This window comes from Akebia trifoliata, chromosome 11 (genome assembly GCF_017979445.1).
Source record: "Akebia trifoliata isolate Shusen 1 chromosome 11, ASM1797944v1, whole genome shotgun sequence".
NCBI lineage: Eukaryota > Viridiplantae > Streptophyta > Magnoliopsida > Ranunculales > Lardizabalaceae > Akebia > Akebia trifoliata.
This window is the reverse complement of record NC_141385.1, coordinates 26,113,189-26,124,443: the sequence shown is the minus strand read 5'-3', so window position 1 is coordinate 26,124,443 and position 11,255 is coordinate 26,113,189. Positions and strand designations below refer to the sequence as shown.

General features: G+C 34.7%; 1 long non-coding RNA gene across 1 annotated transcript; it reads left to right on the top strand.

The window, feature by feature from the left end:
* The first annotated feature begins 2,015 nt into the window (after nt 1-2,015).
* Nucleotides 2,016-10,961, top strand: LOC147391176 (uncharacterized). The gene is made up of 3 exons (XR_015183034.1): nt 2,016-9,894; nt 9,997-10,052; nt 10,815-10,961. It is a non-coding gene; the product is annotated as an uncharacterized LOC147391176 (long non-coding RNA).
* The last annotated feature ends 294 nt before the right edge of the window (nt 10,962-11,255 follow it).

The window sequence follows — 11,255 nt, the reverse complement described above, 5'->3', positions numbered from 1 at the left end:
GATGATGGGTGTTTAAAAGGGTGGTTGATTGATTGAGTGGTGTTTGGTTTAAGAGAATAGAGGGTGTAAAAAGGTGGTTGGGAAGGTGAAGGAGATGGTGACATGTGGTAAGATGTGTGGAGATTATGGGTTTAGATTATTTAATGGGAGAGAATGAGTGTTTGATTTGAGAGGAGGGGTGTAGGTTTAGGTTGTAGAGATGGGTTTGTAGGTAATGATAATGGTAGATTAGAGGAAGGTGATGGTTAGTTAGTAGGGAGTGATGATAGTAGGTTAGGGGGAGGTGTGGGTTGATGTGATTTTTTTAGAGAAAAAGTAATGGGGTAGTTAATTTTTTTAGTAAAAGATGATGGGAATTGGTGATTTGATGAGGGAGGTGAGATGGGGTGATGACATGTGTCATACCTTGATGATGTTGAGTAATTGGTTGTGATGTTGGGCTTGGGTAGAGAATTGGGCTTGGGTAATGTGTTGGGTTGAATAGGAATAGATTTGAGTTGAGTTGAATGGGCTTGGGTAATGGGTAGAATAAGAATAGGTTTGGGGGTTGAGTTGAGTGGGCTTAAGTTTGATTTAAGATGGATTGAGGAATATAAAGAAGGAGGAGGTGGGTGTTTTTGGTCTGTGGGCCACGTGAGAAACCTTGGGCCATTTATTGAAAAAAGAATGACAAAATACATTGGATTTTTGCAGATTTGGGCTTCGATGGCCTTTCAAATTTTTATGATTTTTGGGGCAATTTGCGTCGAGGGCCCGGTCAAATTTGGGTGTGTACACATTATAATTCTTTGTAAATTGTAACGTTGAGGTAGTGACTTGAACCTAACTTTGGTAATGTTTGAATGGTGTTTTCATATTTAATTACGGTGCGATAAATAATTTAAGAAGTTGGGGTGTAATAAGTAAAAGTTGTGGTGCCAATAGAAGCTTGATAAATTAAGGATTATTAAATAGATAGCCCAAGAAAGGTCGATTTTAAGCTTCACAACGAAGGTTGAAACAAACTGTAGCTCTTACCTTCGATCAAGGACCTTGACAGAAGAACTTATAGTTCATGAGACTTGCTAAATTTCTTGCTCATTGTAACTAGACCATTTCATTCACAAAAGAATATGTCCCAATGTATCGAACACCATTCATAGCAGAAAATTTATTAGGACAAGCACATCTCAAAGGAACATCTATGGGAAAGATAGCTGCTTGGATCATTTTGTGGGTGATTTGGATTTCTCAAAACAAAGCTATTTTGATAATAGCTTAATCACTACAAAAATGTAGGCTTTTACTGTTGGAATTTTAATCAAAACTATTTATTTATTTTGGATTTTTCTTTAAATAAAAATATCCTTTTGTGATCCAATTAAAAACTAGTTGTTTAAAGGGATTGAATTGTTATTGGCTAAGGACATTGGGGACCAAGTTAGAAATATTTTCTTGCAATCTAAGGAATTTCCATCAAATGGAATCTGTGATTTTCTAAATGTATCAAAGTTCTTATCTTCCTAGAATTTCTTCCAATTTAGTGATGGGGTGAAATTGGAAACAAAGATTTTTTAAAGAGGGAATTGGTAGCCGACCCCTACTGTGTATGATTGTAAGAGAATCCCATCGTTTTTTGTCATACATAACTAAAGGGTAAAGCACCATTATTTTAGCTTAAGGTATATTGTAGATTGAAAAAGAGAGATTGACCATCGGTTCAATAGAAGAGCAAAAGGTTAGGTTTCATTGTTCGGATCGATTTTTTTTGCATCTATTTATAAAACTCCAAAGGCTTATTGTTGGATCTCATTCTTACTGATCTTATTGTTCAAGTTTCGTTGAAGGTATGTGACTTGAACCCATTAAGATTTTGTTTAATTCAAAATCAGATTGTTAAGTGAGGGAGAAGATCCTATCCATCAATTGGTATCCGAGTCTCATTGTATCTCTTGAATTTAATTCTTTGATTCAATTCTTCATGTAGATAGATTAGTTTTCATTTTGCCATTAAAGGGTTCTAAAAACCCTTTTTGATTCCATGGGGATTTTTGATTTTGTACTTCATTAAAGTCTGAGATGAGATCGTCAATCTCATCACCATGGATTTCCATCTCGACCGCTAGACGTTGAACCCACAGTAACCTTTAATGGTGTCGACTTTATGTTCTTTAAGAGTTATAGTTAGGTGTTTTGGAGAAGATAAAGTTTGGTCTTTAGACCTTGGTCAAATTTGACTGACCATATGATTTTTGTTTCTTTCTTTAAAATTGTTTACTTAAAGAATAAGGTTGGACTCAATCCATGGATCAGACCATTTGTCGACCTGACCCACCGGCCCATTTGACCTTGGTCAAATTATTTTGAATCAACATCTTAACTAAGTTGACTTAGTTGTGTTGGTTACCTTATTTATGTCACTATTCACAACATGTGAAATATTAATATTAAAGGCTTGTTTGTTCAAATACATGAGAACTGATCTTTGATTCAATTTTTATCTAACTTTTCCTAAGGGATTGTTTGTTTAAAGAATGCATTAATTTTTGTTTAGGGACCATTTGATCAAAACGTCAAAGAATCTATTTATTTATTTTGATTGATATAAAAGACTTATTTGTACCCTTGGATTACAATTGAAGTCTACTTGGAGCCTATAAGTAGTCGATTTGAAGATCTGTTCAAGACCCATTTTTCTAAATGTGTTTCAAACCCATTAGAGCACAATTAGTTGTTGAATTTTCTTGAAATAACTAGAATCACGTGTTTGGGATTAAGTGTTTTGGCATATACACTTACATTTGTTATTATCGATGAACTAAGTGTTAATAACTAAAGAAAACCTTAGGAAATATTGAATGTGGGTAAGTACACCATATCTTTAAAGTACCAAGAACCTAAATACGTGTCTAGTCCAAATCGGTTGTTAGGTTTGACCTATAGGGGTTTAGGAAGACCGGTAAAGTAATTGTTCGAGGGTTCATTGTTGAAGTAGAATTGCATTCTACCTTAAGGTGTCCGACCTATGGAAGTTATGTTTTCCTTGAATTTTGGGATTCAATTCTCATTAAAACCTCAAATTAACACCGATTCGTATACGACTACTAATTCTACCAATAGGTGATTTAGGCCAATTTTGTGTAGTTCAAGTGAATAGAATAGTCACAAGCGTCAGAGGGAGACAAAGATAACCTTCTTGCTTCAAGGTAGTGGAAGTGTCTAAGTCAAATTGAAACATGAGTGACTAGGTATATGCGTAATTAACCAACGCGGTCTTGGAGACATATAACATTTCTAAATTTCTACCCAAATGTGATATTGATGATGCACCTTGTTTGTTCCTATAAGGTGGAAAGTTTTAGCTCATCGCAAAACACCCTGATCAATTTGGCTTAACCCCTAGTACAAATAGAAATAACAAACCCAAAACCTCCTGAAGTTAAACTTTGTGACAATAGTCATATTTCCTTGTCACTGCAGTTATGGATGGACTTACTGTTCAGAGGCATTTAGCTGGGATAGAGCCCTTGATTGGCTCTAACTATTTGCAGTGGTGCATGAGTGTTGATATCACTTTAGGATCCATGGACTATGACTTTGCACTCACTGAGGACATGCCTGAAGTTCCAGCTCCAATTTCTCTAGGATTAGTGAAGCTGCATTATGCAAAGTGGGAAAAGGTCAGCAGGATTGCCATGATGATTATACGTACATCCATTTCAGAACATAAACATGGGGATACTGAAGTCAGCAAGACAGTTCGAGAAATACAGTTATCTTGCCAAGTTGATGGCCTTCAAATATAACGGTTCTAAAAATATTAGGGAGCACATCTTGAGGATGTCGCATCTGGCAATTAGTCTTCAAGGGACTAGTATTAATTTTAATGATGCTATGCTAGTGCATATGGTATTTCTATCGCTAACATTTAGAGTGAATTATAGTGTCAAGGAGACCAAGTGGGATCTTCATCAGTTGACCACCTTGTGTAATAGAGGAGGAGCATCTTAAGGGATCTAGAGCAGAGTCAGCTCATCTAGTTATATCATCTAGAAGAAAGAAGTCTTTCAAGAAAAAAAGAAAAAAGGATCAGAGTTTAAGAAACAAAGGAAAGTTTGAGTAAACATTAGGGAAAATTTCTAGGAAATCTGAGAACGTTGATTGTTGGTTTTGTAAAAAACAGGGCCATATTAAGAAGAATTGTTATAAATATAAGGAATGGATAAAGAAGAATAAAGGTATTAATATCAGTTTAGTATGTTTTGAATCTAATCTGATAAATTTTCTAGTAAATTCTTGGTGGATTGACTCAAGTGCATCTGTGCACATCACCCATTCTAAAAAAATTCCCAGACTCGAGGGTAGGTTATTCCTTGGGAACTCAGAGGTGTTGGATGTTGAAGCCATTGGCACTTGCAGCTTGATTTTGGACTTTGGTTTCAATTTGATTTGAAAGGATATTTTTTATATACTATCATTTAGATGGAACCTGGTTTCTATTTCTAGACTTGATATTTGTGGTTTTGGATTTTTGTTTAGAAATACTAGCTTATCTATTTATTCTGGTATGGATATTATTGCTCATGGTATTTTGTTAAATGGGTTATATCAGATATCATTAGATAGTTCTTTTGCTTCATCTCTATTATGTGTTTTTTCTGGTTCTTCTATGTTCAAGCCTTCACATTCAATAGAGAATTCTTCCATGTTGTAGCATAAAAGATTGAGTTATATCTTGAAAAGAAGGTTATATCTATTGGTCAAAGAAGGCATTCTTCCCTTCCTCGATTTTTTTAGATTTTTCCATATGTGTGGATTGCATCAAGGCAAAAATGCCCAAGAAATAGAAGCTCGAGGCCACTAAAGCCTTTGGATTGTTAGATTTAATTGATACAAACATATGTGTGTCTCCTGCCCCTACTCGTGGTGTTCAACGGTACTTCATCAGCTTCAAAGATGATTTTTCTAGATATGTGTATGTTTATTTGATTCATCATAAATCATAAGCTCTAAATGTTTTTAAGGTATACTAGTTAGAAGTTGATAAACAATTAGATTGAAAGATCAAAACAATTCAATCAGATAGAGGAGGAGAGTATTATGGGAAGATGGATCGAAACGGTGTTAATCATGGGCCATTCATAGAGTATCTGAGAGAACATGGGATTGTTCTTCAATACACTACTCTGGGAACACCATAACAGAACGGTGTTGTCGAATGAAGGAATCGCACCTATCTAGATGCAGTTCAAAGCATGATGAGTCATTTAGATTTGCCAGAATCCTTCTAAGATGAAGCATTGAAATTTGTAGTATATATTCTGAATCGAGTTCTGTATAAAAGCTGCACCAGAAACTCTATTGAAGATCTGGACTGGGAGGAAGCTTTCATTTCATCACATCCATGTTTGGGGATGTCCTGCAGAAGCTAAGTTGTATAATCCAAAGATCAAGAAACTTGACCCTAGGACCACATCATATATCTTCATTGGTTATCCTGAGAGGTCCAAAGGCTTTAGGTTTTACTGTTCATTTAGACCAATGGAGATTGTTGAAACAAATCTTGCCAAGTTCTGTGAGGATGTCCAAGACAATGGGAGTTTGAAGCATCATAAGATTATTTTTCCTGAGTTTTGGAAGAATACTCCTTTAGTTACTCTCGCTATGTGTTTTCTTGTATCTTCAAACTCTACTTTTTCCCCTCCAAGAGTTGAATATGAGAATAGTGTACCTCAGGATATAGTCCATCCACTAGTTGTTCTTATTATAGAACCAATTTATCCACAGACAACCTTTTCCTATTTCAGAACCTATCCCTTTGGGGAGATCCTCTAGAGAGTGCAGGTCTACAATTGCAGTTGATTATGAAGTATATTTACAAGATGAATTGAAAAATCTAGATGTAGATTATCCCTTGTCATTTGCAGAAGTCATGAAAAGCAGTGAATATCAATACTAGCAAGAGGCCATGAGGGAAGAGTTACAATCTATGGAAAGAAATCATGTATGGGAAATGGTAGTTCTTCCAAAGAATCGTAAGGTTATTAACTGCAAGCGGGTTTTCAAGACAAAAAGAAACTCAAAAGAAAATGTTGAAAGGTTCAAGGCAAGGTTGCTTGCAAAAGATTTCAAGTAGAAACCATGTATTGATTTCTCAGAGACCTTCTCTCCTGTGTCATCTAAGGATTCTCTGAGAATTATTCTGGCCTTAATCGCTCATTATGATCTAGAACTATACCAAATGAATGTAAAGACAATTTTCCTTAATCGTAACCTTGAAGAGGATATCTATATGGCTCAACCTAAAGAATTTGCAGTCCAAGGCAAGTAGCATATGGTGTGCAGTCTGAAGAAATCCATATATGGACTGAAACAAGCCTCTAGGCAGTGGTACCTAAACTTTGGTCAAGTTGTTGTCAGGCATTCAAAGAAAATGTGGTGGACAAATGCATTTACCTCAAGGTCAGTGGGAACAAATTTGTGATTCTTGTTCTTTATGTGGACAATATCTTACTTGCCAGCAACGATATTCACCTACTTCATGATACGAAACATTTTATATCATCAAGTTTTGATATGAAGGACATGGGGAACGCTGAGTATGTCCAAGGGATCAAAATTCATAGAAGTCGTTTTGCTGGATTACTGGGTTTGTCCCGAAAGGCTTATGTTGAGAAAATTCTCAAGAGATTTCACATGTAGTTTTGTGCACCTGGTGAGACCCCAGTGGTTAAAGGTGACAATTTTATTGAAAAATAGTATCCCAAGAACCAAATTAAGAGAGACCAAGTGGATTCAATAGTATATGCTTCAACGGTTGGAAGTCTTATGTATGCAATGACATGCTTAGCTGATATCAAAAAAATCCTAGGATCGATCATTGGAAAGCAGTGAAGAAGGTATTCAAGTACCTATAGAGGAAAAAAGATTTTATGTTGGTTTACAAGAGGTCAAGTGAGCTTAAAGTAGTTGGTTATTCAAATGCAAATTTTGTTGGATGCTCCGACACTTGGAAGTTCACTTCTATGTTTTCACACTCTTTTGTGGGACCGTTTTTTGGAGAAGCTCCAAATAGTTGATTATTACAGATTTCACCATGTATGTTGACTGTATTAGTTGCTATGAGGTTAAGGAACTTCATCATGGAATTAGGCATTGTGGATTTTATCCACAGGCTTTTAGTCATTTTTTTGTGATAATAAAGTTGTGACCAAGTTTGTAAAGAACGAGTAAATTACTAAAAACAATAAACACATAGACATCAAGTATCATCTAGTGCGTGAGAAAGTTTAAGAGGGTATTATTGAAGTACCGCATGTGTCTATAGACCAAATGATTGTAGACCCGCTCACTAAAGGACTCCCGCTTAAAGTATTCAAGGAGCATGTTAGTCGCATGAGAGTTTTGGAGTCTTTTGACTCTATAGCCTAAATGGCTTATCTTGTCTTTATTGATATTTTATTTGAGACTATTATTGTCAATTCAATTATTAATAATAAAATTTTATTTAGTGCTCCTTACTATTGACATTTTTGTTATACCATGATATATATATATATATGTACCTTGTGCAGATGCAATGAGGATAAAAATTTGGTCTAGGAATACAGTTAAAGTGTTTATGAGAATAGCTTGGGCTAGATGCACTTGGGCAATGCATTGTTAAAGCCTTCATTCTGATAGGATGGTGATGATTTTCACATGGTGGTTGCTGTAACATATCAAAGTGACACATTCAATATATGAAGCTTGACAAATTTAGAGAATGTATACAACTGATTGCATAAAGAGTACATATTATCTCTCAATACTCTATAAAATCACTATGAGGATAAACTATCAATTATTTTCCTTGATGATCTAGTTTTGTGACCACGGAACTATCTTGGTGCCGACTCCAAGGAATAACAAAGCATTCATGATCCACTATTGGCATTGTCGTTGAGATTAAGTGAAAGTTAAAGTGGTAACTAATTGTTTAGCCAATGATTTTTTAAAACTAAGAGTGGTCGCTCGATCTTAAAGTAAAATCTTTTCAATCTCAAAGTCTTTTCTACAAAAAAAAAAAATTATTTATTGGATCAAGTCGGAGATTGTTGGGATTTTAATCAAAACTATTTATTTATTTTGGATTTTCTTTAAATGAAACTATCCTTTTGTGGTCAAATTAAATACTAGTTGTTTAAAATGATTGAATTGTTATTGGCTAAGGACACTGCGGGCCAAGTTGGAAATATTTTCTTGCAATCTAAGAAGTTTCCATTGAATGGGATCTTGTGGTTTCCTAAATGTATCAGAGTTCTTATCTTCCTAGAGTTTCTTCCAATTTGGTGATGGGGTGGAATTGGAAAAAAAAACTCTTTAAAGAGGGAAGTGGTACTTGTCCCCTACTATATATGATTGTAAAAGAATCCCATCGCTTTTGCTCATACAAAAGTAAAGGGTAAAGCACCACTGTTTTAGCTTAAGGTATATTGTAGATTGAAGAAGGGAGATCAACCATTAGTTCGATAGAAGAGCAAGGGGTCAGGTTTCGTTGTTTGGATATGTGTTTTTGCATTTGTTTTATAGATCATCAAAGGTTTATTGTTGGTTCTCATTCTTGTTGATCTTATTGTTCAAGCTTCATTGAAGGTATATGACTTGAACCCATTAAGATTTCGTTTGATAAAAAATCAGATTGTTAAGTGTGAGAAAGAATAACCTATCCATCATTTACTAGTGGTCAAAGAGGACAAAAACTAATTAATATTTACATTTAGGGTGATTAATAGAATATTTACATTCAGATACGATTAATTAAAAATTCCCAAAGGAGATTTTGAATGGACCTTCGCTAAATATATCTATTAGCAGTGGTCAGACCAAAATTGTCACTAAAAATTTATTACTTTAGGACTCTCTCTTTGGTTCTTCTTCTCACTCATTTCATTTTCTCTTTTACTTCTTTTCCTTTCTAGAGAGGAACACATATTCTCATCTTTGGGTTCCATTTCTAGTTGTTTAGCAAAACAAGCTTGCAAGATTTCTAAGGAGAATTGAATATACTAGTGAAAGCGAGGTTGAACAAAGTAGAATTTTCAATGTTGAATGATCATTTTAAGATATTTTAATTGATCATTTTCCCAGATGTTTAATCTTTCTTCCACTCTTTTTCTAATTTGAGTTCATTTGGTTTCTCCATTCAAAACCCCCTTCATAAGGTAGAGTCGTCCCCACTTATAGATGAGAATAAGAGGACCTAGAATTTTTGTAGAGGTAAATTTTTGTTTATCTGACCTCCATTGGATCTTTCTGAGCTTGGATGTCACTACATAAAAATTGAGAAATAGCAACGACATTAGCGACATCCAACTTATTTCCGTCGTTGTGTAGCACTATAGCAACGAAAAAAAAAATGTGGGTCATTGTAGAGTTTTTAAATCTTGCCTAATTTCTTCATGCATTTTATTTCTCTTTCTATTCTAATGTTTTATTTTCAAAATCTCACAACTCCCTCACTCAGATCCATCGAGCAAGCTCGCCCTCTCTCTCGATCTAAAATCTCACAACTCCCTCACTTAGATGCGATTGAGCAAGCTCACCCTCTCTCTCTCTCTCGATCCAATTTCTCTCAACTCCCTCACTTAGATTGATTGAGCTATCTCTCTCTTTCGATCCAAAACCTCACAACTCACTTACTCAGATTGATTGAGAAAGCTCGCCCTCTTTCTCCCGATCACTTCTAGTTCTTCTTAAATGAATCAAACTACTTGAAATACAAGATTTCTCTGTATCTAGGTTTTTAGTATTAAGACGAGATCCGCTTAGTTGAGCTTCTTGCACCGACACGCAAGTTTTTTAAGATCTCATTGGTTGAGATTAGGATACCATAGCTCTGATCTCAACCACGTTTTGGAAGAAATCAGATTTCAGGTGAGTTCATGATTCAATTTCAGTTTAAAAAACTTAGATTTAGGGTTTCACTTTGATTTTTTTAGAATTAAACCTTAATTTCAATTTAATCATCTGTTTCAGTCGGTCTCTCTCTCTCGATCGAGTCTTCTGTCAAGATCCCCAATTGGATTAACCAAGTAAGTAATTCATTGTGATAATGAGGTTCAATTTATTTATTTATTTATTTTTTGGGATTTGGGCTAGTTTTGATTTTATTTATGAACTTGTTTTACTCAGTTTGATAAGCTCTTTGTGAAATCAATAATAAAAAATCTGAGTGAAGGACAAGACATCTACACCTCATCATAGATTATTGGGTTCAAAACATGAATCCTATGCCACAATCTATTTCTTCATACTTCATACCCATTTTGATTAATTCTAGTGATTGTTATTATAAAATCTGTAATAAAATGTAGGGTGAATTACTATTTCGTGAGCTGAAATTAGTTATTTACAATTCCTGCCCTCTGTTCATTTTAATTACCAAAATGTGAACAATCACGTTTTCATTAAAAAAAATTCAGAAGTGACTATTTCGCAGGTTTAAAATGAAATTGTCACTTTAAACATGGGAAATAGTCACTTTAAAAACCTGCAAATTTGTAATGCCCTTTGTAATGGATGCTTATGTTTCAATTTTCTTATTGGTGTTACGAATAAAGACATATTATTACTATAACTTGGAAGCAGCTGATTGAGTTAATGGAACTTCTTATGAAAGAATTAAGTTTCCTTCTTCATACAAAATTACACTGAACACTGCATTGTGCACATTGGTTATTTTAATCTTCCCTCCTATTCAGTCTATTGTGATGTCATTTTTTTATTTAAGTAAATCTTATTTTTTTAATGGTGGAATATTTTTATTTGCTAATGTAATCCATAAACAACTCCAGATTGACAGACAGTAAATGAAGGAGTGACTATGGGTAGTGACACATCTTCAGATTAACAAAGAAGTGATGCACACCTAGTTACTTGAGGCTTTTTGTCTTCAGTGGGATCATGATCCAACTTCTTCAGTTTCTAAGTGGAAGGAAGTAACTGTGGCGCCCCGCCGAACACTAACACAAAATCCCATGTCAAAACTCGAGGTACTAGGTGGCACCTCGAAATTTCGGCATGGTCTCCTCTGTTTATGTTAGCATTTCAAGGTGTTTAACCTGCACCTGATAAACGACATACAATCCTGCATATAAACAAATAATATATAATACTAGCAGAAGCCTATATACATCTAATAACATACAAAAATTTTAGAGTGCGGAAGAAGAAGTTTATATACACGATTATACAGGAATTTCTCACTCTAACAAAATTCCTAACACTCAAAATAG